The following is a 23050-nucleotide window of genomic DNA, read 5'->3' on the forward strand; positions in this document are numbered from 1 at the left end:
TGTTGGGAAACATTTACATTTCTAAGGGAAACCTCTATCTGTGAAGATGCCTCCCTCTCTGTGCCAGGAAGAAGAGGGGATGGTCTTATCTCTAGAAGCTCTTAATCAATGCCAGAGGCAAGAACTTAAGTTGGTTACTGTCTGGCAACCTCATGTAACTGACCCCCAGCCCCCCCCCACCACCACAAATCCTCCTTTGTCTTTAGCCGAGGATAAAATTCAAGCAGTGACTTCTGCCATTTACTCAATCCGGTTTGATTCTTATCTAAAAGTTGTGGGACAGCCAAATGGCCAGACCATATGGGCACTGATACCATTTTAACTTTTTTACATATTCTTTGTCTTGTAAAGAGATAACTCACATACCTATGCCTTAAATTTAGCCTTACTCTCCACCCAACTTTGCAGCAGCAGCAGAAGCTCTGACTGCCCATGGGTCCTGTCCCCATGCTATTCTACTCTCTAAATAAAAGAGCACTACTGCCAGATCTTAAGTCTAAGAAATCTTTCTTTCGACTCCTCGGCTCACCGACCCCGCATCAGTAATACCGATCTTGTCTTTATTTAAAAATTATTATGTTGTTCATTTTAGATTTATGCATTAATTTTTCTTTTAAAAAATATTTTATTATGGGGCTGGCCCGGTGGCGCAGTGGTTAAGTGCCCACGTTCCGCTTCTCGGTGGTCCAGGGTTGACAGGTTCGGATCCCGGGTGCAGACATGGCACTGGGTGGCATGCCATGCTGTGGTAGGAATCCCACATATAAAGTAGAGGAAGATGGGCACGGATGTTAGCTCAGGACCAGTCTTCTCAGCAAAAAGAGGGGGATCGGCAGTAGTTAGCTCAGGGCTAATCTTCCTCAAAAAAAAAAATTGTATTAAAGCATAATTTATTTGGATTACTGAGTTGATTGATGTACCCTTAAATTTTGCACTCGAAGTGGGCGCCTCATTTGATTCACCTTAGTCTCAACCCTGCTTAATGTTCCCTGATGTGTATCCTTTCTTAAAGCTGAGTACATCTGACGTTAGTTGAAGTCTATTGTGTTTCATGATTGTTAATCCAAATCCAGAACACAATGGCCAGTATAGTAGAATTGGAATTACAGATATCAACCTTAAAAATATGGAAGCAAAAACTGGACAAAATTGAGCTAATAAAGAAAATAACATTTCAAAATAAACAAAAATTCTGACAATATGTTTAGAGGGATTTGAAGATACTACCATTAAGAACTGGTTGGTACTTTGAAAACACAGAATATCCAGAGAACTAACAGTTCTTTATTTTTAAGCAATCTCTGCTTTTTTGCCTCCACTCTACTCCATCTTTTCTCCCCACAACCAGAGGTCTCTCAGGTTGCAATTAACTAACACTTCGAGGAATTCTGCAGAGTGATGTCAATTATGTTATTTCTTATCTTTCTCTACTGACAGCTGAGGGTTTATTTTTCTCAGGTGTTTTTTTTTACCTCAAGTCCAGAGTTTTCTCATCTTGAAAAATGTTGTTGCATTGTTCTCAACTGGCAATCTCTCCTAACTTGAAGTTTGTGTCTTGAAATGAAAACAAAATATCATTTAGTGTCACTTTAGTGAAGTTTGAGTGTGGAGAGAAAGCAGAGGTAAGCGTTCAGTCTACTGCTTTCATTTGAAATTTAGCTTCTTAAGTTTTTGTTGTGTTTATAAGATAACTGCAAACTTTATCAGCACAAAAAAAGAATTACATGAGTCAAAAGGTCTGCCATGAGACTTAAGATGCACAAAATATGTTCACTTTTTAGCAGAGGGTTTAAGTACCATCTATGTACGAGATGCTATACTCTTTGTTGAACACATAATCTTTTAGGAAAATAGACATATCAACAGGCATTGTCTATAGTCTGAAATGTGTTATATTGGAGAGAGTCTCAAGACGCTGTGAGTACAACCAGAAGGAAGTCTGACCATGGCTCCAAAGTTCAAGGAAAGTCTCCCAGAAAAGATAACTTCTAAGGGGAGTCATTTAAAAAAATGAGAATTAAGTAATAAAAGAAAGACAGCGAATGGAGAGGGGCTGCTCCAGCTAAATCTAACAGCAATGCAAGTGAAATTCTGGAAGGATAAGAGAAGGTGGCAATGAGGGAAGCCTCAAGCAATTCACTCAGCATATTTACAACAAGATATGAAAGGCAAGAAGGAATAAGAATTGTCAAAATACTTCTTCAAAAGCTTAAGTCACCTATTCTTAACATTAATGAGTTAACAATGTCTTTACTCAACTGCATCACTACATATCGACAAAAAAAGTGTAAACAAGATGAAATGGATGAATTTACCACTTGGCCTGTGAAGCACTATGTGTGGTTTTCGGGTTTATTTAGGAAAAGAATAATATTTATAATATATAAACTCTCTATGCAAGAAACTTAAAATTATGTAACTTGTGAGGAAACATTACATACAAAAAAATGCCAAAAGAAACTCTACTTGACCTTCTGTGGAACTAATTCTAAGATACATTATTGTGTTAGAAAGATACACTAGGAGCATGAGTTGATTCTTGACATTCCATTAAGATACTAAGGTTAGAGTCCTGACAAAGCTGTTTAACAAACTGATATGACCTTTCATTCCAGTGAGCATCTCTCAGTACTTTACATTTATCATGGAAAGTGCAGGCAACAAAAGGAATTAGCAGCAGATAGAATTTCTTAAAATGTCTTCGTTTTGAGCAAGTTAAAAAGTGTGTTTATACCCAGGAACTATGTGCTTTGTCTCTGCTGCTTATTGTTAGAAAACAAATGACTGAGAGCTCATATTTCTAAAGTGTTTAACTGTAGTTTAATTGCCACATTCCTAATGCACTGCTAAAAATGGCATTTCAGTCTAAATGTTTTCTGCCAAGAAATTGTCCCTGGCATTTCTTGTCTGTGTAATCATGATCAATTAACCCTTCACTAATCCCATTAAAATAATTAATATAATGGAGATTTTGACATATATTTTTTAAATTATTAAAGGTCATGGGAGTTGTAACTTAAGGTACTCAAGGTAAGTATAATCACATTGGGAGTGCACATGCAAGAGCAGGGAGCATGGGCTAAACAGTCGTTTTTCCTTCTCCATATGTAATCATAAAGGTAAGTCTATTCTCCCAAAAGAATATTTTGGCATTTGTTTTAGCATGAACGGTATTTACACAGGTTATTCTCTTCTCACCTTTCCATTATACAGCTAAACATTCACTCATTTACTCTTGAGAATATTTTATTCATGGGGCGGTGGTACTCAAATCAGGATCACAGACTTTATTTTTCTAGGCTAGAAGAAAACACAAAGATACGTTTTTTTTCATTGTGAATTATGATCATTTTTATAGCTGAAAAAAATGACGGATGGAGATTAAGGCCCTTGGTTAAGGATACTATGACATTGATATTTTCCATTTTCCTAGCATCATTAAATTTTTGATAACATTATTTCTTTAGGTTTTGGATATCTTCACAAGGGCCTTATTCATGAGTATCAGTAATTTGTAGAACAAAGAAAAATGATATTCTACATTTTAACAATATTTGTGTTTTCAGACTAGTTTTTAACTTTTCACATTATTAACTTTCCCATGTGTAAACCCTAACATTGACCATTGGCCACTAAAGTCCCTATAGCCACAAGCTTCTATGCTTGGATTTTATTTATTTACCCAGGTCTTAAAATCTCTCATTTAAATGTTGCATGGATATCGTGATTTAATTTTCATCTTGTAAGCTTTCAAAAGCTTTGCCACACAAAATATGTGAACATTATTTTTTAATTACTATGAATATTAAAAATTATTGAATCACACATTGGGAAACATTTTAATAAATTTATTGATTTATACTACTATTAATTATAATATTAATTCAGTTACATTAATGTCATGATTATTTAGTATTTACTTAATGGGAAAAAAATTGTAGGCAAAGTAGATATCAAGACAAAAAGTATTACCAGACATTGAGAATAATATTTCACAGTGATCAAAAGGGGTAAATACATCAAGACATAATAAATCTGATTATATATGTACTTAAGATCAGAGTTTCAAAACACATGAGACAAAAATTGATAGAATTGAAGAAAGAAATCTCAAATCAACACTTTTGGATGGAGATTTTAAAGTTGCTTTGGTAATTGAAAGCAGGAAGACAAAAAAAAATCAATGAACAAAATTATCAACTCAAACTAATTGACAATTATAGAGCACTATTTTCCAAACATATTCTTTTCAGGAGTACATAGATTATTCACCAACTCCCAATAAATTTCAAATAATTAGATAATGTACAGTATACTATTTTACCACAAAGCTATTAATTAGGAAGTGATGAAAAAAAGATAGGTAGAAAATCTCCAAATAATAAGAAATTAAACATTAAACTTGTAAATAATCCATGGCTCAAAGAAGAAATCACAAAGTAATGTGGATACAATTTTAAATGTAAGAAAATGAAAGCAGACCATGACAAAAATTGTGGGATACATTTTAAGAACTGCATAGAGAAAAGCTGATAATTTTAAACTACTCTTTTGGTGAAAAAATGAAGTATAAAAATAGCAATCTAATGTTCTACCTTTATAAGTTAGAAAACAAAAATCAATTTAAATTTCAAAAAGAGTAGAAGAAAGGAAAATGAATAATAGGAGCAGATATCAATAAATTTGACAAATGAAGAAAAATATGAAAAAATTAACAGTCAAAATTTTTTTCTTTGACAATATTAATAAAATTGATATATCCTTGGTCAGATTTAAGGAAAATAAAGAGGGTAAATTCAAAATACCAATATCAGGAATGAAGGAGACAATACTACAGATCCAACCAACAACAGAGTTTCATAATAGTATTTTGTGAACTGTTTTATATCAATAGAGGCAATAATGTAGAAATAATAGACAAATTTTCAAAGAAAATCTGAATATCCCTTTATCTATTAAGGAAATATATTTACAATTCAAAACTTTTCCACAAAGAAAATTCCAGGCTATTTAAAGAACTATTTAAATAACTCTTTAAGTAGATATTCCAGTGAATTCTATCAATTACATGAAGAAGAAATAATACACAAATTTAGAAAATAGAAGAAATAAAGCAGTTCCAAACTCACTTTATGTCTTGACATCAAATAAGAGAAAAACTTGAAAGAAAAAAATTACAGCCCAATATTTCTTATAAACATAAATGCAAAAGTCTTTGACATAATATTTGCAAATAAAATTTAGTTACATAGATGAAGGATGTTACATGATGACCAATTGGAATGTATTCTAGGAATGCAAGTTTGGTTTATGTTGTTGTTAGTGCCCTCAAGTTGATTCTGACTCCTAGTGACCTTATGTATAGCAGAGTGGAACCCTACCAGTCTTTTTGCTCCATTCTCTCACCTTCCAGTGCTGTATCAGACAATGCTCCACTGATATTCATAGGGTTTTCACGGATAGCCAGTTTTTTGGAATTGGTGACCAGGTCCTTCTTCCTAGTCTGTCTTAGTCTGGAATCTCTGGTGAAACCTGTCCCCTGTGGGTGACCCTACTAGTATTTGGAATACTGGTGGCATAGCTTTCAGCATCACAACAACAGTAGTCGTCACAGTATGGCAACCATCAGACAGGCAATGTGGTTCTCTGACCTGAAACCAAAGTCAGGCTGTGGCGGTGAGAGCACCAAATCTTAACCACTAGAGCATCAGAGTGATTTAGCATTCAGAAATTTATCAATGCAATTTGCCATGCTTAGAGTGTAGAGACAACAAATAATAAGATGATCTCAAAAGATGAAGAAAAAATATTTGAAATCCATCCACAACTGAAATTCATGATAAAAACTCTTAAAAATCTGGAAATAGAGTAGGACTTTCTCAATCCCATTAAGGGTTTATGTGAAAACTAAAATTATACTTTGGAGAGAAATGCTGAATGTGTGTCTCCTAACACTGAGAATATCACAAAAAAAATCAGTTCTCACCATTTTTATTCAACATTGTAATGGAAATCCTACTAGTGAAATCAGACAAGAAAAACGAAAATACAAATGTCATAAAAATCTTAATATCAGATAATATAACTCTGTATGTATAAAAACCTATGAAATCTATTTAAAATATGCTTGGGCTAATAAGTGAATTTAGACAGCTCACAGGATAAAAAGTCCATGTAAAATTTGATTGTATTTCTATACATTAACAATGGAAAATGAAAATTTTTAAATATTACCATTAATAACAGCATCAACTAACATTAAATAGGAATACATCCAACAAAACTTGTGTGGAATCTCTAATATGAAAACTATGAACTGCTTCAGAGAAACAAAATAAGACCTAAAAAAGGGAGGTATGTCACCTTCATAAATAAGAAGACTCAACATTTTTAAGATGTCAATTCTTCCTGATTTGTTAGCTTTAATATAATTTTAATCAAAATATCATAACAATATTAGCTGATTCTAAGAGGAAATGGAAAATGATCTAGAATAGTCAAAATAATCTTGAAAACAAATATATTTGGTAGAGTTACACTAACATTTCAAAACTTGCTATTAATTTACGATAATAGTAAATAAACATGTCAATAGCATAGTTCAAGCATTTTATAATAGATCAATAGAACAGTAAAAATCTCACACAAATGTTTTCAATGGATTTTAGAACAAAGTCTGAGTCAATTCAATGGGAAAGGAAAGTATTTATGAAATGTAGCTGGAATCAACTGGATTTTAATTTTATGTTAAAAGAGATTCTTTGGGCCAGACTGGTGGTATAGTGGTTAAGTTCATGCTCTCTGCTTCAGCGGCCCTGGGTTTGCTGGTTCGGATCCTGGGCATGGACCTAGCACCACTTGTCAAACCACACTGTGGCAGCATCCCACATAAAATAGAGGAAGATTGGCAACAGATGTTAGCTCAGGGCCAATCTTCCTCACATACACAAAAAAATTCTTGATCCTATGTTTTTAGTACACAAAAAGTAATTTAGCTGGTTCATAGAAGTAAATGTAAAGCTAGAGAAACAACACTCCAGGAGAAAATATAGGACAATAACTTTGCCATCTTGAAATATGCCAAGATTCTTAGAAAGTACATAAAACACCAAACAGTGAAAGTTTGCATTTACTTTTCCTACTGTAAATTCTTTCAGAAAATGATATTCTAAATCTAGATCTAGGCAAAATAGAATCCTGGAAAGATCATGGCCTTGAAACAAGGATTATCTGGTCAGATTTGTTAGGTAAATACCAGGTTAACTACCAACAGATTTATTAGTGTAAGAATTCTTCATACTTTTAATGAGCTAATGTTCTTTTCTATTGACAAATAAAAATGGCAAGTAATAGGATATATTGGAGTATATGAGGAAGCCATTTTGTGTAAACCTAATTTGGCCTGACCTTGTCTTTCCAAAAGAGCCTGACTGTGGCCATTGATCATGCATTGTATATCTGCTTTAGACATTCCCTATGGCAAGAACAAAGGCCCTTGAGATAAAGGTGCAACTTCCCTCCCCCTCCCAACGTTGGCATCTCCTTAAGGATTAAGCATCTTTCCTTAGGCTAGAAACTGATTGCTGCTCTCACCTTTGACCACCCAGCTCAAGACAATAGACTTGCCTCCTGCTACGCCCTCTGAGACAGCAGACCACTATCTGCTGTGTCCATCAAGCGCTGTGTGGACAGGGCAATCTTGTGACTATTGTGGGAGGGACATTTCAATCACATGTGAAATATCCTGTTTGGGGGTATATAACAACTCTGTGCACCCCACATCTTCAGTGCCCTTTCTTCCTTCAGGAAGAAAGGCCCTCGGCCATGGTTCCTCATAAATCTTTGTTTAATTTTCTCTTGCTATCCCTGTCTCATGTGAATTTAATCCGTTCTCTGGCCAGACAAACCCACATTTAGGTAGAGGAAAGTCTTCCTCCCTACAGCTATCATTCAAAATAACCACATTCTTATTTTCTATGCTTCTAAAAGAAGGTACTGAACCGGTTTAAGGGACATAGCTACATGAGAACAGAAGCTCAATTCCTTAAATGTGTTGAAGGATCTTCTACAATCTTGACCTAATATATTTTCAAACATAGCCTTCATCCATAGCAGCTGCCAAACATAACATAATATATCCGTCTATATTTAGTTAATAACCTGTTGAAATAAGCAACTAATTCTTACTAAACACCTTCTTCATGCCTTTCTTTATGCTGTCTCCTGTGCCAAGAATTCCTTTAGTTTCCTCAAAGTTTAGTGTCAAATGACCCTCAGCAATGGGCTATTGCTATTCCCCTCAGCTGAAAATGAATTCTAGTTCTGCTAAATACTATTAACATTTTCAACTTCTACTTTATAGTTAAAGCCTACTGTACTTTTTAAAGTGTAAATTGAATTTCCTTACTATATATTGATTTCACAAGATGAGAGTTAATAATTTACAATAGTAAATCTCTCATAACCTTTTATATAGTTTTATACACAGTCAACTGTCAACTCTAGTTTTATGATCTAGTTTTCTTTTTTCCTTTTTTTTTCACAGACGTGCCCACCAGAACATTTTGAAATCCTAAAATGGTATTGTTAAATATATTTATTTCACACTTCTGTTTATTAGGAAGCCTTACAAGGTTTTAAGGTCACAGTTTAAAGACTGGGAAATGTGAAGAATATTTAATATTGTGAATTATGCTTAAATGATCTAATAGGTTCTCACAGCAATGCCCTAATTATGCTTTAATTCATTAATAAGAAAATTCTAGTTTATGTGAAATATTCCACATTTTCACAAGTGGGACAAAATCAAAAGGCTCTGCCATACAGGGGCAGCGTGAAGTCATCATTTTCATCCAGTTAGAAGACTTTTCCTTTTGCTACTTCATGAAATGATCGCTTGTTTTGTATTGCAATACAGAGTATAATGAACAATTTTAAATTTAAAAAAGAGAGAAAACATATCAGTTTATATTGCTAATTCACCCACAGTTAAGACTACTGTCATGCATCCTAAGAACACTTTAGAAAAATTTCACTGATTACTTTCATTAAACTACCTCTTTGCCACTTACGGGCTTAATTTTACACACAATGGAGCACACTTAAAACCCAAGGGAAGATATGAGGTTTTAGTTTTCCATACCCAATCACGGAAATCATAAAACGAAGAAGGTTTTTTTGCATTTGCTAAATATCTCACATCCAAAAACATCGATGGGTACTAAAATCTCTCACCACAATTTTAACACACAAAAATAAGCATCTCTTCCTTTTATGTTCCCTTCAAATTTGAACCAGTATCTGTCTCATTTTCCAAAGTATGCCATTTTCTTTCAAAACATATAGAGTAATAAAATAGAAATTTCACAGTAGAAAACTATATTGTAAATGGGAAAAATCTTTATTTTCTAAAGACTTTTTTTGGTGAGACCTGTTCCAAATCAGATCAGCATTTTTTTTTTTTGAGTAAGTTAATTCAGTAAATGTTTTCAGTAAATTAATGCACTTATGCACATACCCCTATGTTTAAATAAATAAACGAACTAAAGAAATGCATTCACCAAGAGCTGGGCTATTATTGAGAAACATTTCTGTAACTATTTAATTATCAATATAAATGACTGTGCTAACAGCAGAAGGGTTGATTAATTTTTTGTTACAAACACTTTCATATTAATAGACAGCTAAGTTTTTATCAATCCCTTTGCTGTTGAACTGTTCCAAGAGATCATCTAACATATGTTCAAGTTACCAGTCTTCTAATAGATAAAAATTTAGTAGCAAGAGGCTGTATAAATCAAGCCTGCACCATCCCACAGCAGAGGTCTGACGACCCCTGAATGTGACCTGCTCCCAGAGGAAACCAATTTAATGCTCCATCGCACACAGAACAGTATGTATGAATCACAAAACCTCCAGATAAATTAGTGACAGGTACATCTGAATAGGATTCCTTCTAAGTCGCTTATCTGCAGCCAGGCAAGCTCATTTCATCCTCACTTTCAAAGATAAAGCCACATGGCATGTTGCCTTGGCAGATTCTCACAAAGTAAACAGTCCCTACCGCCCATTGTTGGGGAAAAAAAATCTCCTTATTTCAGGTATTGTGACAGCAAATGGGATAAATATCTGCCAGTGGAAAACTCATCAGTCGACACAAGGCCTTACGTTTTCTCTAACTTTCTTAAGCTCTGTGCCTCATGGTCTTTTATTTTTATTTTTGACAGTTCTGATACCCGAGAGCTGTAGCCATGGCAAAGTTCGAGAAAGAAACAGAAGGTTATCAAAGACAACTTATCAGAGCCCAAACAGGGAGAAAAGATGCCAAGAATCACTAGGTATCTGAAAGACAGATCTGTGACAGAAGAAGGAAAAAGGGTGCACCAAGATTTTATCTTTAACCAACACTAATTCCATTTGAAAAAGCCAGAGAAACATTGAGATGCTAAATATATGCTCTGAGTACTTAGAGTTATTAGTCATAGAAAAGATGAAAAAATAAATTATGTACAAAATAACATGAAAATGTTTATTTGTAAGGGATCCTATTTACATATCAACCATAAATAGATTGGAATATCAGAACTATATAAAATTAAATGCTTTAAACTGAATATCAATGAACAGCACAAATGTGCTATCATCTTCAAAGCATCCATTAATTACCAGAATCCTTTTAAACTGAACAATAAAACAAATATATTAATTCTCACTTTCTGCATTTCTTATAGTCTACAATTCTACTTAATCAAGACTTTCACTATGTTTCTTAATAAAGGCCATGTCATATCACAGGTCAGTCATATAGCATACTGGAATTCGATAGCACAAATTAACAGGACTCACGTTTTAGGTTCTATTCATAGTCCTTCTCAAGCAAAATCAGGGTTGTGCTTTCTGGGTGAGTCTAAGTTAAAATGAAATGACAAAAATCTTAGTTTCCCATGCCACTGCCACTTAGAATATATGCAAATAAACCCCCAGTTAATCAAGGAGAAAAACTTTCATTAAAGAGTACTGATTTGTAATTTGGTCCTTTCAAATGTACAGAACATTTACCCCTCCTCCCCCTATACCTTCCTTTGCAAAATTTCTGCCCAATGAATTTGTTACTATAGAAACTCAACTATGGCTATGGTCAGTTAATGAAATTTGGGTCTGAGATTAACCTCTGTAAACATGTAGAGTGGTTGGGCATCTAGAATTGAGAAAGACAAGGGTGATCCTGGAAAGGAAAAAATAATAAACCATATAATTTAAAGAACGCACAATATGCTAGATTTAGCTACATTATCTGCTGTCCTATATATGAAGTGATTCATAGGATTCCAAATGTGTAAAGAATGAAAGCAAAAGTACTTTGAAAACATTACCAATACCATATCCAATGACACCTTGGGGAATAGAAATATAGCTACTAAATTTACCTCCTTTGAAATTACACAGGTTTAATTAGATTGGATATACGTCCTTTACAGCTACAATAATTTATGCAACATTAAACATCATTTAAAATGTGCAAGAACTTCAGTTAGCAGGCAATAAAATTATTATTTCTGCTCTATCTAGCTACTATGTTTATACTGAGTTATTTATTTACAATGCACTTTAACATCAGCAATTTCTTAGAAGCTTCAGTAAAACGGAGAACTAAAATGTTCAATTAAAACATTAAACTCTACTTGTGAAGCACCATATTATAATAATGTTAGTTTACTTTTTACGAATTAGAAAAATATGAAAATGTAATCAGAACAATTAGCTTGAATATTTAAAAAAACATATGTCATGTGTGTATTGTTCAACACTTTGGTTAAATTATGTAAATACAAAGTTATATAATAGTTCTTAATCATTACATGTCAAGAGTTTTTTTACTGTACATTGGAATATTCAAACTTTCTGGTTAATTATCCATTAATTCAACAAATAGATTTGTCTAAGATGGCCTTACAATTCCCCTCAGCTTGACTAAACTTTAGACAGGTGTCTTCCTGACTCTAGGCCCCTGACCTTCCTTTTCTTAGAGCATTTACTTTAAACTTGCATGGTAATTATTTTTCTACCCCTTTCAGATATAAATCTCCTCCCAAGCTCTTACCAGTTTTATAACCCAGGAACGTCTTTCTCCAGGCCCTGGGAGCCATCTCTTTGATCTGTAATTATCAAGAAAGATAGTGCCTCTGTCTCCTAGCCTCTAGTGATGGTAGAAGTTTAACTTCAATATGCACTATTAAGAAACACAGATGACCTAATCACATTGACCAACTACCCCGACACATCCTCTAGTAATTTTCCACCAGCCATATCAGCTCTTAAAAATCTCCCCGTTTAGGAGGCTAGCCCCGTGGCCACATGGTCAAGTTCTCACACTCTGCTTCGGTGGCCCAGGGTTTTGCCAGTTCAAATCCTGGGCGCAGACATGGCATTGCTTGTCAAGCTGTGCTGAGGCAGCATCCCACATGCCACAACTGGAAGGCCACAACTAAAAGTATACGACTATATACCGGGGAGCTTTGGGAGAAAAAGGAAAAATAAAATCTTAAAAAAAAGTCCCACTTTCTATTTCAGCAGAATTAAATTTAATATCTCTCTCCTTTTGCAATAATCTTGAATAAAGTCTTCCTTGCCTATTTAACTCCATCCAGAGCAATTTTTCTTTCACACCCTCAAGTGTCTGTTATGTGCTGGCAGACTAGTAGTTCAGTGGTGGAGGAAGTAGACACACTACTTGCTTCCATAGTCCCTACCATCTAGTGGGAGACTGAGACAAGTTAATTGACACTTAAACTAGAAGGTGATCTGGGGCTGGCCCTGGCAGGTTCATCGGTTTGGATCCTGGGTGTAGACCTTCACACTACTCATTAAACCAGGCTGTGGCAGCGTCCCACATACAAAATAGAGGATAATTGCCACAGATGTTAGATCAGGGCAAATCTTCCCTGCCAAAAAAAAAGAAGAAGAAGAAGAGGAAGAAGAAGAAGAAGAAGAAGGTGATCAATACCAGACCTCAGGAACAGAATGGGGCACATAATAAAAGTGAAGCAGGTGATGAAAAGTATAATAGACTAAGTGGCATCAACCCCATGACTTCACAAATGATGGGGTATCATCCTGGTAAGTTGGAGCAGGGAAAATGCTCCAGGAAGAGGGTCTAGCATGTGCAAAAGCCCAGAGGCAAAATAGGTATTGCAAAGAAAAGAAAGACCAGAATGGCTGGATTGCATACAGTGATGTGGGGGAGTGGCAGGAAATGAGGCTGAGACGTAACAGGAGATAGGAAAAGGCATTTATTCAATCCTATAGTTCTTCATTTTTCCTTTGATCAACACATTTATAGGAGAGGTGATATAACTTAAGGTTCCACGCCAAGGGCTCTGGAATCAAATTATCAGGCTTTGAAACCTGACTCTCTCTCAAAGTTGTTCCATACTAGGCAAGTAGACTAACCACTCTTAACCTCAGTTTCTCCATTTCATAAATGGCGATAATAAAAATACTTACCTCATGAGGTTTTGTGAGGGTTAAAAGGGAAAGTCCACATAAAATGATCAGCGCAAGTCTTGGTATGTAGAAAATTATCTATGATGATGATGGTGATGAAGACAACGATAGAAAGCAATCTATGATGATATTGATCATGAAGTACATACTCTAAACCAGGCCATGAGGGTCATGGTTAAGTGGCTGAAGAAAGGAGAAATTGCTGAAACATTTTAAAAATGAATAAATATTATCAAGTTTACATTTTTGAAATAGCATTCTGATTACAGTTAGAAGAATGTTTTGAAAGTTGGGAAGTGAATACTGTAATCCAAGTCTGAGAACAAATAGTTGTAGCTGAAACTTTGAGTAAATATTTGTAAGTATGTTAATTAAAAATCAATGTGTGTAGGAGTGATGGGTTTATAATAGAATGGCCTAATAACTGGGTAAACATACCTCTGTTTATTAACTGTCGTCTGGTTGTAATTATTAAGAGCACTGCTTTCTTTCATAAAAGGATCCTTGTTTGGATAAACTATGTAGTCGATGTCCTTGTGAGCATCAATTAGTATGTTTTCTAAAGGGAATTTTGTTTAATCAAGCAAATCAGTTGAATGGAAGTCATCCAATACAACAGTAATCATAAAAGAAGGAGCTAATATTTATTTTAGCTTTTTTTTTGTTAGACACTGATTTATGCTAATTATTTGTATTAACTCACTTAGTTCTAACAACAAGCCCATGGGTATTATTGTTATTTCCATTTTGCATATGTGAAAATTGGAGCACATGGAAGTTAAGTAATTTGCCTAATTCACATAGCATTTGGAGGAACACAGGTTCAAACCAGATAGGCTGAATCCAGAGCTTGTGCTGTTAACTCCAATATAAAAAGTGCTATAATAAAGTAGTTGTTAGAGAAGCTGAAGCTCAGAAAAGGCTACTATAAGCTAAGAGAATATTAAAGAATCAAATAAAGAACTTTGGGGAAATAGGAGAAGAAACTATTTCAACAAGGTAGAATGCAAAAAAGGATACAATGAGAGTAGCTTCTAAAAAGAAAGGGTATTTCAAGTAGGTTTTAAAGGATGAACAGGATATTTGTCTCCTTGAAAATCAAGCATAGTCTACTTTAAAGAAAAATCTGTAATGGTTTATATTTTTCCCTTATCCCAACTAGATAGGATCACTGCATCTTCTAAATGTCCTAGTATTTACTAAACATGTGAAAATATATGTTTATCCACCCCAAAGACATCTGTAACCAGCAGCATTCTGATGCATTTCTATCATACTTAAATGAAAACCTAAAATTCAGCCTCCTTTCCATGGCATCTCTGATAATATTCTTTCCTATAGTGAACACACACACATTCACATATATAGCACATGCCAGTATCCAAGCTACTCCTGCCACAATAACTTCTGTTTCCTCAAATGCACCAGGCTTCCACTGTTTCATTTGCTGGACTAAGCTTCACCCAAATCTTACATTACCAGATGTATATATGAAGGCGTTTCTTAGGGAAAATATTTTATTCTTTGCTAAGGATATTTCTTTTTGTTTGAGAAAACTCTACCTGCTGTCTCGTTCCTGGCCTCACTACACTCTGCACGTCCTTTAAAAATATCTGATAGTAAAGAGTCTCTCTCCGTCCTAGTAGGTGTCACAGTCACATTTTACATGTGTTTCTATGATTATTGACAAAATCATTACCAGTTTTAAGTCCAATGAGGGCAGAGGCTCTGTTGGTTTTTATACTGTAATATATCGTGGGGGAGGTCAGAATATGCCACCCTAACATATGCCACTTTTTTCTTTGAAATTTGTCACTTTTTTTTCTGGCAAAGATTCTTTTTTTTTCCTCCCCGAAGCCCCAGTACATAGTCATATATTCGAGTTGTAGGTCCCTTTAGTTCTTCTATGTGAGCCACCACAACAGCATGGTTACTGACAGATGAGTGGTGCGGTTCTGTGCCCAGACACCAAACCTGGGCCACCAAAGCTCTGAACTTTAACTAGGCCATCAGGGCTGGCTCAACATATGCCACTTTTGAATGGGGACCAATTTGAGCTGAAGGTAATTGAGAATCAACAGATGCAGAAAGATTCCTTCTCAGAGCTTCCATTAGGTAACTAAAAGATGAAACTTCAGAGAAAGGAGGGCTGTTAATAATCTCTTCTCTGGGAGATTTTTACAGCCATGAAGAAGATGCGGACTTAGCACCAAGATGAATCTTCACATACAAAAAACCTTACTAAAATAGCTCTTACCTTCTATTAGTTTCCTCATATATTTACTCTCCTGTAATTTACTCTCCCACCTAGAAAAGCCCAAATCTTCCTTTCTTTGTCTAGTCCACAATTTATTACCCTTTGTTAAAAATACAGTGTAAGCTTCCAAGTCTAACCACTCTGTGGGGAGCTCATTTCTTTTCTGGGGAGGCTGCATGCATGTAAATTTAAACTAAAGAAACGTATACCTTTTCTCCTATTAATGTCTTTTGTTAGTGTAATTAGTTTAATTCTCAGGTCCCAGTACTAAACATAAGAGGGTAGAGGAAAAGTTTTTTCCTCTGCTACTATCCCTAGCACCTAAAGCAATGCCAGACTCAATAAATATTTGATGAATAAATTATGTGTGACTTGGCAGTAAGCCATGTACTTGGAGTGACTGATTCACAGAAAACGGCCAATGAAAACTATCAATTGCTATTACCAAAGAAAGGTTGCTGCAAATATAGTGTACTCTGTTTTGTGTTGTCCTCATCATCATGACTGTTTCTAGAACTCAGATGAGGGCCACATGTAAGTAACACAAAATAATAATAAAAAAATAAAATTACACAAACAAAATGACTCAAATGAGATTGAGATAGGAAGTCCAGGGCTGTTTTGACAGTTTTGTGGTCATCAAAGACCCAGGAGCCTTTCTGATTTTCCACTCGTAGCCAACGGTTTCCGCCTTGAAGATGTTTGGAATATTGCTACTTTAGTTCTAGCCTTCACAGCTTTCAGGAAGCAGAAAATAGGAAGGGAAGAAGGCAAAAAGACACATCTACCAGCTTAGTAGGTCCCCTAAAATGAACTATTCTAGACACCCACTTCTAACTTTAGCTTAGGTCTTATAGGAAACACCTTCAGAATGGAAAGTGAAACATGGATATCTAGATAATTCTATTGCTACCTTAAGCAATATAGTGATTATTAAGGTAAATGGTAGAAATATAAACAATTTTTCTTTTCTCTTATGAAAATATTCATTTTTAATTTTTTGAGCATTTTGCATCATAAAACTGTTCTTTTTTACTGAACCTTCAGGAAATAAGTCTTCACAAAATAATTTTTTATTACATATTTTCCTTTAACCTTAGTGCCCCAAAATGCCAAACAAGGGAAGCCCAGGATTAAAACCCGATTCATGGTGTGAAATATCAAGAACCATGAAATGTTATGACAAGAACAAAGACAAACCTCAAGTGCATTGTAGATATACACAAGAAGATGCAAGACCATCTCTTTTACTCTGTCCATTTCGAATATATCCCAACTAGCAACCTGACGAGGCTTTGACATCTTTATGTTTCTCTGCTCCCTGACTGCCCTCTTCTCAACCCTTAGCTTCATTCAGTCAATTCTTGATGCGAAAACTACTGAAGTTAAGCCACAGCATCAGGAAGTCGTTCTTCTTTGGCTTTTGTGTGTGTGTTTATGTGTCTGTGTACTTACCTATGAGTGAATGCTTGCTGTTGGGCTAGTTTTTCAAGACAAACGATGAATTCATACAGTGATGTCCTGAACTGGGCTAAGTTTGGCAGCTCTATCATTTCTTCATTCTTCCTCTTTGCTAAATTTTCCTGTTACTTGGTTTAAACTGAAAACAGAATTATCTGCCAGAATGAAATGAGGATTGTAAATTCTCAATTTTATCCCACAGCCCCTTTTCTCCCCAGAAGACAGCCTGATATTTGAATTTCAAAGGCAATTTCTTCATGAAAACTGAATCGATGGAGTAGAAAATTCATGGAAACAACCACTTTAGAAGGCTATGGGTGCTCTTAATAAATTTGAGAGGAAGATGTTCTGTCCAAAGAATCAGGAGTGATTATAATTTGAAATGAAATTATATTTGTGCTCTTATTTTTAAACTTGTTTTAGGGACGCTTCTGTCAAAAGAGAATTTGTTTTTAATTGATTATAAGGACCTGAAGAAATAAATAGACTACTTTTTTTTTTCCAATCAGATTAGCCCTGAGCTAACATCTGCCACCAATCCTCCTCTTTTTGCTGAGGAAGACTGGGCCTGAGCTAACATCTGTGCCCATCTTACTCTAGTTTCTATGTGGGACGTTTCCCACAGCATGGCTTGATGAGCAGTGCGTAGGTCCGCACCCAGGATCTGAACCAGCCATCCCCAGGCTGCAGGAGCGAAACATGCGAACTTAACCACTGTGCCACCAGGCTGGTCCCTAGACTACGTCTTTATTCCATGACAGTTTTGCTGTTACAAAGAAGAAAAACTTACCTGTGCAAAAAAAAATACCTGACTCCTGAAAAAGGCACTTTTTAGATTTTTGCCAGACATTGTTGAACAATACAGTTAAATAAAATTAAATTTGCTTTATCTACTTTTTCTTTTTAGTGCTTTAGAAGGATCAGACAGGTTCCAATTGATTGTACCTTTTAGACACTGAATAGAGACTACACAGATGTGTTTAAAAATCTGTAAAATACAGAAGACTTAGCTGAGAAAAATGTCCTTTCTTTTTAGTGTTAAATATCCAGCAATACAGTTCTCTCTTTTCTTAGTGTGTGTCTGTGGCGATGGTGGGATGACACCTAAGGAACCAAACATAAGATTTCCCAGGACGAGGCTGCTGCTCATTGGATTAACTATGTCACATCTTCAGCCATTAAATAACAGCTTGCTTCTATTTAATTTTTGCCTATTGGGACAGCTATTTGCAGGTGATTAGATTTCTTTTAGCTTGTATGTGTCCTACAAAAATTCCTAAGGAGAATGCTGATGACATCATTGAAGACATATTCTATTACTTATGCATCATAATCTCAAGTGTTCACTTGTTCTTTTGAAAATTTTAACACAAAATATTTCAGATATACCAATATAATCCCCCCATAATACATTTAGGATAATTTAATATACTTATTTTTTAAAAAAGCTAAGAACATCATATATAAATTTGTGACCTTAAGTTTCTTTTTTTTTCCTGCTTTATTGAGGTACAAGTGACAAATAAAAATAGCATATATTTAAGGTCTACAATGTGTTGTTTTGATATACACATGCATTGTGAAATGATTACTGCAATCAAGCTATTTAACATATTCACAAACTCACATGGTTCCCTTTTCTTGTTGTGATGAGAGCATTTAAGATTACTGTCTCAGCAAATTTTGGGTACAATACAATATGATTAACTATGGTCACCATGTAATGCATTAGATCTCCAGAACCTATTCATGTTGCATAATGGAAAATTTGTACCGTTTGACTAATATCTATTTCCCCCAACCCCTGGTAACCATCAATCTACTCTGTTTCTATGAGTTTGACTTTTGTAGATTCCACACGTAAGTGAAATCATTCAGTATCTGTCTTTCCGTGCCTAGCCTATTTCATTTAGGAAAATGTCCACCATTCATCTATGTTGTCACAAGTGATGGGATTTCCTTCTTTTTTAAGACTGAACAATATTCCGTTATATTATCATTTCCCATTCATTGTGTGTGTGTGTATGTGTATACACACATATCACATTTTCTTTATCCATTCATTCATCAGTGGACACTTAGATTGTTTCCATTTGTTGGCTATTGTGAATAATGCTGCAATAAACATGGGAGTACAGATATCTTTTTGAGATAATGATTTGTTATCTTTTGGATATATATCCAGCAGTAGGATTTCTGGATCATACGGTAGCTCATTTTTAATTTCTTGAGGAACTTCCACACTGTTTTCCATAATAGTTATACCAATTTACGTTCCCAGCAATAGTACCCAAAGTTTCTTTCTTTTTTTTTTTTTAAGATTTTATTTTTTTCCTTTTTGTCCCCAAAGCCCCCCGGAACATAGTTGTATATTCTTCGTTGTGGTATGTGGGAGGCTGCCTCAGCGTGACTTGATGAGCAGTGCCATGTCTGCACCCAGGATTTGAACCAACGAAACACTGGGCCGCCTGCAGCGGAGCGCACAAACTTAACCACTTGGCCACGGGGCCAGCCCCTCAAAGTTCCTTTTTATTCTTATCTTGCCAATGCTTATCTTTTGGCTTTGTGATAATAACAAATTTAACAGATTTGATGTGATATCTCATTGTGATTTTGATTTGCTTTTCCCTAATGACTTGTAGTGTTGAGTGTTTTTTCATGTAACTGTTGGCCATTTGTGTATCTGTGGAAAAATGACAATTCAGGTCCTTTGCTCATTTTTAAATCAGGTCATTTGTTTTGTTGCTATTGAGTTGTATGAGTTCCTTATACATTTTGGATACTAACTCCTTATCATATGTATAGTTTACATATATTTTCTCCCATTCTTCAGGTTCCCTTTTCATTTTGTTGACTGTTTCTATTGCTGTGTAGAAACTTTTTAGTTTGATGTAGTTCCACATGTTGATTTTTGCTTTTGTTGCCTGTGCTTTTGGTGTAAATTCCAAAAAAGAAATCATTGCCAAGACCAAGGTAAAGGAGCTTTCTCCTTATGTTTTATTCCAACAGTTTTATGGTTTCAGGTCTTATGTTTAAGTTTTTAATCCATTTCAAGGTGATATTTGTGCATAGTGTAAGAAAAGGGTCTAATTTCATTCTTTTGCATGTGGATATTCAGTCTTCCAAACACCATTTATTGAAGAGACTATCCTTTCCCCACTGTATATACTTGGTCTCTTTGTCAAAAACTAGTTTACTATATATGTGTGAGATTATTTCTGGGCTCTTGATTCTATTTCATTGATCCATGTGTGTGTTTTTTTGCCAGTGCCATCCTATTTTGATCAATCTAGCTTTGCAGTACAGTTTGAAGTCAGGAAGTGTGATGCCTCCAGTTTTGTCTTCTCTACTCAGGATTGCTTTAGCTACTCTGGATCTTCTGTGGTTCCATATGAATTTAAGGCTCTTTATTATTATTTCTGAGAAATATGCCATTGGAATTTTGTCCATGTGTTTGTTTAAATTCCACATATGAGTGAAATCATATGGTATTTGCCTCTCTCAGTATGGCTTATTTCAGTTAGCATATTTCCCTCCAGGTCTATCCATGTTGTTGCAACTGGGATGATTTTGTCTTTTTTATGGCTGAGTAGTATTCCATTCCATATACATATACATTCCATATACATATATATATATATATATGTACACCATATCTTCTTTATCCAATCATTGGTCGATGGGCACTTAGATTGTTTCCATGTCTTGGCTATTGTGAATAGTGCTGCAATGAACATAGGGGTACATATGTTACTTTGGATTTTTGATTTCAAGTTGTTTGGGTAGATACCCAGTGGTGGGATAGCTGAGTCATACGGTAGTTCTATTTTCAGTTTTTCGAGGAATCTCTATATTGTTTTCCATAGTGGCTGCACTAGTTTGCATCCCCAACAGCAGTGTATGAAGGTTCCCTTTTCTCCACACCCTCTCCAACATTTGTTATTTTTATTGTTAGTGATTATAGCTTTAACAGGTATAAGGTGATATCTTAGTGTACTTTTGATTTGCATTTCCCTAATGATTAGTGATGCTGAACATCTTTTCATGTGTTTATTGGCCATCTGTATGTCTTATTTGGAAAATGTCTGTTCATATCCTCTGCCCATTTTTTTGATTGGGCTGTTTGTTTTTGTGTTGTTCAGTTGTGTGAGTTCCTTCTACTATGGAGATTAACCCCTTGTCAGATATATGATTTGCAAATATTTCTCCCACCTGGTGGGCTGTCTTTTTGTTTTGATGCTAGTTTCTTTTGCCTTTCAGAAGCTCTTTAGTCTGCTGAAGTCCTACTTGTTTATTTTTTCTTTTGTTTCCCTTGTCTGAGAAGACATGGTAGTTGAAAAGATCCTTTTAAGTTTGATGTCAAAGAGTGTACAACCAATATTATCTTTCAGGAGTTTTATGGTTTCCGAACTTATTTTCAAGTCTTTGATCCATTTTGAGTTTGTTTTTGTATATGGCATGAGATAATGGTCTACTTTCATTCTTTTACATGTGGCTGTCCAGTTTTTTCAACACCGTTTCTTGAAGAGACTATATTTTCTCCACTGTATGTTCTTGGCAACTTTGTCGAAGATTAGCTGTCCATAGATCTGTAGTTTTATTAATGGGCTTTCAGTTCTGTTCCATTGATCTGTGTGCCTGTTTTTGTACCAGGACCGCCCTGTTTTGATTACTATGGCTTCATAGTACATTTTGAAGTCAGAGATTGTGATGCCTCCCGCTTTGTTCTTTTTTATCAGGATTGCTTTAGCAATTTGGGGTCTTTGGTTGCCCCATGTGAATTTTAGGATTCTTTTTTCTATTTCCGTGAAGAACGTCATTGGGATTCTGATTGAGATTGCATTGAATCTGTACATTGCTTTGGATAGTATGGACATTTTAATTGTGTTTATTCTTCCAATCCATGTGCATGGAATCTCTTTCCATCTCTTTATGTCATCATCCATTTCTTTCAATAATGTCTTATAGTTTTCATTGTATACGTCCTTCACCTCCTTGGTTAAATTTATTCCTAGGTACTTTATTCTTTTTATTGAGATTGTAAATGAAATTGTATTCTTGAGTTCTCTTTCTGTAAGCTTGCTATTAGTGTATAGAAATGCAACTGATTTTTGTAAGTTGATTTTCTACTCTGCAACTTTACTGTAGTTTTTAATTATTTCTAATAGTTTTTCAATGGATTCTTTAGGCTTTTCTATATATAAGATCATGTCATCTGCAAACAGCGAGAGTTTCACTTCTTCATTCCCTATTTGGGTTCCTTTTATTCCTTTCTCTTGCCTAATTGCTCTGGCCAAAACCTCCAGTGCTATGTTAAATAAGAGTGGTGATAGTGGGCAACATTGTCTGTTCCTGTTCTCAGAGGGGTGGCGTTCAGTTTTCCCCCATTGAATATGATGTTGACTGTGGGTTTGTCATACATGGCCTTTATTATGTTGAGGTAATTTCCTTCTATCCCCATTTTGTTAAGAGTTTTTGTCATAAAGCTCTTGGATCTTATCAAATGCTTTCTCTGCATCTATTGAGATGATCATGTGGTTTTTATTCCTCATTTTGTTAATGTGGTGTGTCACATGGATTTATTTGCAAATGTTGAACCATCCTTGTGTCCCGGTATGAATCCCACTTGATCATGATGGATGATCTTTTTGATATATTGCTGTATTTGGGTTGCCAAAATTTTTTTAAGGATTTTTGCATCTATGTTCATCAGTGATATTGGTCTGTAGTTTTCTTTTTCCTGTTGTCCTTGTCAGGCTTTGGTATTAGAGTGATGTTGGCCTCATAGAATGTCTTAGGAAGTGTTCCATCTTCCCTAATTTTCTGGAA

The 23050-nt window shown here is 35.1% G+C and overlaps 1 protein-coding gene across 3 annotated transcripts in view; it reads right to left on the bottom strand.

Annotated features, from left to right (window-relative positions):
* Nucleotides 1-23050, bottom strand: part of MGAT4C (MGAT4 family member C) — a 677866-nt gene that overhangs the window by 306695 nt on the left and 348121 nt on the right. For all 3 annotated transcript variants that reach the window (XM_070507020.1, XM_070507021.1, XM_070507022.1), the window contains one exon: nt 10846-10906. The gene's annotated coding sequence lies outside the window, so the exon portion shown is untranslated. The remainder of the gene's footprint in view (nt 1-10845; nt 10907-23050) is intronic.

Source organism: Equus asinus, chromosome 4 (assembly GCF_041296235.1).
Source record: "Equus asinus isolate D_3611 breed Donkey chromosome 4, EquAss-T2T_v2, whole genome shotgun sequence".
Taxonomy (NCBI): domain Eukaryota; kingdom Metazoa; phylum Chordata; class Mammalia; order Perissodactyla; family Equidae; genus Equus; species Equus asinus.